This window comes from Schistocerca americana, chromosome X (assembly GCF_021461395.2).
Source record: "Schistocerca americana isolate TAMUIC-IGC-003095 chromosome X, iqSchAmer2.1, whole genome shotgun sequence".
NCBI classification, from domain to species: domain Eukaryota; kingdom Metazoa; phylum Arthropoda; class Insecta; order Orthoptera; family Acrididae; genus Schistocerca; species Schistocerca americana.
This window is the reverse complement of record NC_060130.1, coordinates 272,612,891-272,619,114: the sequence shown is the minus strand read 5'-3', so window position 1 is coordinate 272,619,114 and position 6,224 is coordinate 272,612,891. Positions and strand designations below refer to the sequence as shown.

The 6,224-nt window shown below is 45.7% G+C and overlaps 1 pseudogene; it reads left to right on the top strand.

Annotated features, from left to right (window-relative positions):
- Nucleotides 1–3,655: 3,655 nt before the first annotated feature.
- Nucleotides 3,656–3,772, top strand: LOC124556912 (annotated as a pseudogene).
- The last annotated feature ends 2,452 nt before the right edge of the window (nt 3,773–6,224 follow it).

Genomic DNA, 6,224 nt, shown 5'->3' with positions numbered 1-6,224 from the left:
TGAGTCGATTAACAGAATGACAGTCTTATCAACTCTATTGGCATGCTGAGTATTTGCACTTTCAAATTTGGTAAATATTTAAACAGTGACGGAGACTACTCTAAAAATAAACTAGAGAGATGGATATTCACAGTATTTTTTTAGCCATATCTTCTGAGTTATTTGATGCAGCATGACACAATTTTCTCTCCAGTGGCAACGTCTTAATCTCAGAGCAGCACTTGAACTCAACTTTCTCTGTTATTTGTTGGATATATTCCAGTCTCTGTCTTCCCCTACAGTTTTTACCCTCTACACCTTCCTGTAGTACCACGGATGTTATTACCTGATGTCTTAACAGGCGTCTCATCATCCTGTCCCTTCTTCTTTCAATGTTTTCCCACAACTTTGCCGATTCTGCAGAGAAACTCCTCGTTTCTCATCTTATCGTTCCACATAATTTTCAACATCCTTCTACATTATCACATCTGAAACGCTTCGAATCTCTTCCTTCTCGATTTTTCCACAATCCACGATTCAGTTCTATACAATGCGATGTTCCAAACATATATATTCAGAATTTTTTTCCTCAAATTAAAGCAAATGTTTGATACTAATAGACAGCTTTTCGTCAGGAATACCCTCTCTTTCCTGTGCTAGTCTGCTTTTTGTGCTCTCCTTGCTTTCTCCGTCAAGTGTTATTTTGCTACCGCGGAAGTAATTGAAATATATATATTGGCCACGACATCTTGGTAGATGATTGTAGCAGTGCCTGTGTGTTTATGTGTTGCATTTTTTCATATGACTTGTCAAGCCAATGGCAGCACGGCATCTCTTGCCGCAATTGTCACAAGTGCATCTGGCTGCTGAGGCAGGAGCAGCGGTAGCATTGCGAAGCTTTTTCTGCCTTAATCTGTCTAACAAGCCTTCATCATGCTTCGACATTCCAGATGATACGTCATCACGCCACTCTAGTCTCATGCTAGCCCGTGCCTACCATCTGTTTGTGTCGATTCCTAAGCTCTCCATATCTCGTTTACAGGCGTCCTTGAACCTCAATACAGGACGTCCTACAGGTCTTTTGGCTATAGAGATATCTCCGAGCATAACCTCACGTGGTAATCTGTCAGGTTCCATACGGTGGACGTGTCCCAGCTAGCAGAGTCGTCTCTGCTTCAAGATAGCTGAAATACTGTTGCAGTTAGTTTTAGATAGCACTGCTTCATTGGTCACTCGGTCCTTCCACGTTACTCCGAGGATGGATCTCAGGCATTAAGCGTTAAGGCGACGTTCTTGTTTGGCATAGGTAGTCCATGTTTCCGATGCATACAAAAGGATGCTGAGGACGCAAGTTTGATGTACAAGAATTTTGGTGGTCAAAGAGAGTTTGTTGTTTTTCCAAACACGTGTAGAGAGTCTGCCAAAAGTTGTCGCAGCTCTTCCAGTGGGTGCATCAATTTCCTTGTCAACAGACATGTTTGATTCTATAGTAGATACAAGATAGCAGAAGTTATCTACGACTTGCAGAGTAGTGCCATCTAGTGTGATATTCGGCTTTGTGTTAGCACCCTGAACCATAATTACGGTCTTACTGCTGTTTACACTCATCGAGAATAGGTGGCATGCGTGACTAAATCTTGATACTAGATCTTGTAGCTCTTCTGCGGAGTTCGCAACAATTGCAGCATCATCAGCATACAGGAGCTCACGAGCGACTATCTCGTAGCGCTTTGAAATACAACTTCCTGTATATACCTTCGACTTTGGTCTTTGGTTCGCCTCGCGGAGTGGCCGCGCGGTTTCAGGCGCCATGTCACGGATCGCGTGGTCCCTCCCACCGGAGGTTCTAGTCCACCCTCGGGCATGGGTCTGTATGTGTTGCTCTTAGCATAAGTTAGTTTAGGTAGTGTGTGTCTAGGGACCGATGCCCTCAGCAGTTTGGTCCCTTAGGAATTCACCCATATGTGAACATGTGCACTCTGGTTCCTTATAGGGTCTTTCCCAGCTGCATTGAATAATAAAGAAAATTGCAGATATTTTTTAATCTGTCTTGTACAAAGAAGAACATATAAATATCAATTGAATATCAAATTCAGCACACACTTTTTTACAGTCAGCGTCCCTTCCAGCGTCGGCAGATCGACAGTGCCGGCGCGCTGTGATGTGGCGAGACAGCGCTCGGCGCTGCAGTCGTTTAGTTGTGAAAGCTGATTCATCTCGGACGTGTGCTAACGACCCAGCTGTCTTGCGCTGTAAACCTCAAAACAACAATAGATATCCTCACTGATAGTAACACGGTAGGAAAGCCGGAAGCGCCAGCGGCATATCTGCTTGCTTCCTAACTACTCTTATAGCTTTCGCTCACAGGCTTCCCTTTTCCATTTTTCTTTCTTGTCGGAGGTCTGACCTTAGTTAACCAGGGCAGCCCAGCCACACGTGAATCCTTCCTTAGGATGATTTCTCTTTGGAGGTCCCAAACATTTGCGAATACAAAAACAAGGAGATACAGTAGTGTAAAAAGAGAGGGAGAGGAAGTGAGAGAGAGTGAGAGAGAGAAAGAGAATATATTATCGTGTGGCTGGAGTTTCAGACAGGATATTTTCAATATAATTGTTGTTGTTGTGGTCTTCAGTCCTGAGACTGGTTTGATGCAGCTCTCCGTGCTACTCTATCCTGTGCAAGTTGCTTCATCTCCTAGTACGTACTGCAGCCTACATCCTTCTGAATCTACTTAGTGTATTCATCTCTTGGTCTCCCTCTGCGATTTTTACCCTCCACGCTGCCCTCCAATACTAAATTGGTGATCCCTTGATGCCTCAGAACATGTCCTACCAACCGATCCCTTCTTCTAGTCAAGTTGTGCCACAAACTTCTCTTCTCCCCAGTCCTATTCAATACCTCCTCATTAGTTATGTGATCTACCCATCTAATCATTTTCAATGTATGGTAACTTTAAATAAACGGAATTTTATGGAATTATTTTTCTTTTTTCTTTTGATAGATGCTCACTTCTTGGGTCGCATTGATTCTTGCTTTCGGCCGCATGCGGGACGCGGTTTGGACGCCCCTGAGCTAAAGCAAATCGACATCGCATCTTACGAGATATATTGATAGCATCTTTCCACGTGTCAAAGCCTTCTCCTCCTCAGTACTCAGCCTCAGGTGTTCAACTGTGCGGGACACATTCACATGCACTTTTTTTTTGCATTTGTCTTTTGTCTACCCAGGCCAGAGGAGGGAGTCGAACTTGCGATATCCATGTTTCGAAGTATCGACGTTCCCTCAAGGCACATTTTTCCTGTATACCCCATGGTACAAGGTCTAATGGTGCCAGGTCAGGGGAGTGAGGCGACTGTAGATCCACAAAAAAATATGTGTCGTCGAAAAAAAAGGCTGCTCTGTTTCACTGGGAAATCCCTCCGAATGTTCGTGATCGTCCTGCTGGGTGATGAATGCTTCGACAGTTACCTGGTATCCGTACTCTGACGCTGTCACGTCGAGAAATTTTGGAACAATAATTATAAGGTTCAATCGAAATGTTAGCACCAGTCACCAACCACTGATCGTTTGGAAGTTTCCCGTGAAAGGCATATGGATGCTCGTATACGTATGTTTGGGAAACGTATACAGTCATAGCGATGAAAGTAAGCTTTACGTATGATCCTTGTCATGCCTGGGCAACGACCTTGCCGCAGTGGATACACCGGTTCCCGTCAGATCACCGAAGTCAAGCGCTGTTGGGCGTGCCAGCACTTGGATGGGTGACTGTCCGGGCGGCCATGCGGTGTTGATATTTTTCGGTGTGCACTCAGCCTCGTGATGCCAATTGAGGAGCTACTCGACCGAATACCAGCGGCTCCCGTCACAGAAAACCATCACAACGACCGGGAGAGCGGTGTGCTGACCACACACCCCTCCTATCCGCATCCTCAATTGAGGATGACATGGCGGTCGGATGGCCCCGATGGGCCACTTTAGCCTGAAGACAGAGTGCTTATCATGCCTAACACGGCGTCTTAATCAGCAAAGAACTGTTTCACCATTCACAGTGCACCATACATTTTTACATGTTACTTGGTTCCAGCTCCTGCACCACTTTTAAGAGGTATGCATGCTGTCCTCCTCTCTTTTCTGTCCTCTGGCATGTCAATATGATCTCCATGTGCCCTTTTCAGTAGGTTGTTACAGTTTCTTATGCGATCGTGTTAAACGTTGTGGTAAATCACCGTCTGTTTCGACTGGCATGGATTACCAAAGGTTGCACTGCCGGGATGCTTGCAACTTTAATTACATACGATAAATTAACGCTGTTCAATAATACACGGTTAACGGGAATGGCGAGGTCATTACACCGGTTCCCGTCAGATCACGCACTGTCAGGTGTGACCAGTACTTGGATGAGTGACCGTCCAGGTACTCCGCAACCTGTTGACAATTTTACCTTTGCCTTTATGGCAGAGGGGAAAGGAGGAGTCGCGGCATAAAGTCCCTGATTGCAAGTCTTTGCGCCAATGTCCTGGATTAAATTTCAAATCTCTCCGCAGTGTCTCATGAAGTGACGCCATGCGACTCTTGTTTGTGATCCTTCCATCGGATGGGGCGCTAAGGTGGCTGACCCTGGAGGTGTTCTTCGTGAGGGGTAAGCTATGTGCTGACACCAAGTTCCACCATCTTCCTTCTCTCATCATATTCAACAATAATGCAACACTACACTACGCACATAGCATTACATTTATCTACACTTAGCAGATACACTCACATGCACCACTATAATATTTCGCAAAGACAAAGAGTCAGTGGGAGCGTAGGGTAGCGAAAACCTTTCCAATTAAGCGGCTGAAGCTGCCCTCCGTGGTTTCCCAGCTATTCATTGCTGATTCCTCGTCTTGTGCTTGGCAAAAAATTCCCTTCGCTCATAGAGCAACAAACAACGTTGTCAACAGAGTTCTGCTACCTGCTTATAATCGCCAGTGTGCTGTTCACCAGGATGCTATAAATACTCTGCTATATGGGTGAAGGAAGACTGGACTTTGACATCCGGTCGACGTCCAATCATTATAGGCAAACCGGTTGGTCAATTTGATGGCCAGCCGGAGTGGCCGTGCGGTTCTAGGCTCTACAGTCTGGAACCGAGCGACCGCTACGGTCGCAGGTTCGAATCCTGTCTCGGGCATGGATGTGTGTGATGTCCTTAGGTTAGTTAGGTTTAAGTAGTGCTAAGTTCTAGGGGACTGATGACCTCAGAAGTTAAGTCACATAGTGCTCAGAGCCATTCGAACCATTTTTTTGTCATTGCTTCTCAATTCCTGTAGTACTACTAGTCATAAACTACAGGATCACTTTCCGCTTTCGAGATGAGGAGTTACTTTCTCTAGATTTAGCATTATTTTATTCCTTAGGTCGCAATTGATTTGTTGTCATAATGGCTGACCTGAAGTCATGCCTGATGGCCGGCCGGTGTGTCCGAGCGGTTCTAGGCGCTACACTCTGGAACCGAGCGACAGCTACGGTCGCAGGTTCGAATTCTCACTCGGGCATGGGTGTGTGTGATGTCCTTAGGTTAGTTAGGTTTAATTAGTACTAAGTTCTAGGCGACTAATGACCTCAGAAGTTAAGTCGCATAGTGCTCAGAGCCATTTTCAGTTTGATGATGACCCGGGATGTCATCCGTAGTGGTGCATTTCAGATACCAATCCAAAACTCGCCTTAAATAATCTAGGGGAACGACATAAAACCGAAATCAGAATTGTCAACTGGAGGTTTGGGTCCAAAACTTTCCGACTGAACAATAAAGTATCGTGCTTTAACAACAACATTTGTTTAGTATCTGACGGAGATTCGTATTCCCCGCCTAGCCTAAGTATTAATAGGGAGACGTCGGAGATACTCGGGCTATCGACTACAGCCACAGCTTGCGCCCGCTCGAGGCGCAACAGCCGTGGCAAGCACGCCAGGTGACGCTGCCCTTTGACGAGTGTTTATCGCACAAAACCGCGGTCCGGCTCTGGACAGCCACTCTAAAGCCCTTAGTTACGCTCTATTGAATAACAGAGTCTTGAGCTTGCCTGATTTACTTTGTGATGTAGATTGCTCTCTGGATTGTTATATACACTTACATCGAGTTTTCTAAGTTCTGGACTTGTTCTAGACCGTTCGCTTCCTGGATTCCGTTGTCATCTTCCTCCGGAACCGCCTGTTTCGTTCCGCCCTTCTCCACGTTACCACCAGCGTAAGTAATCATAAAC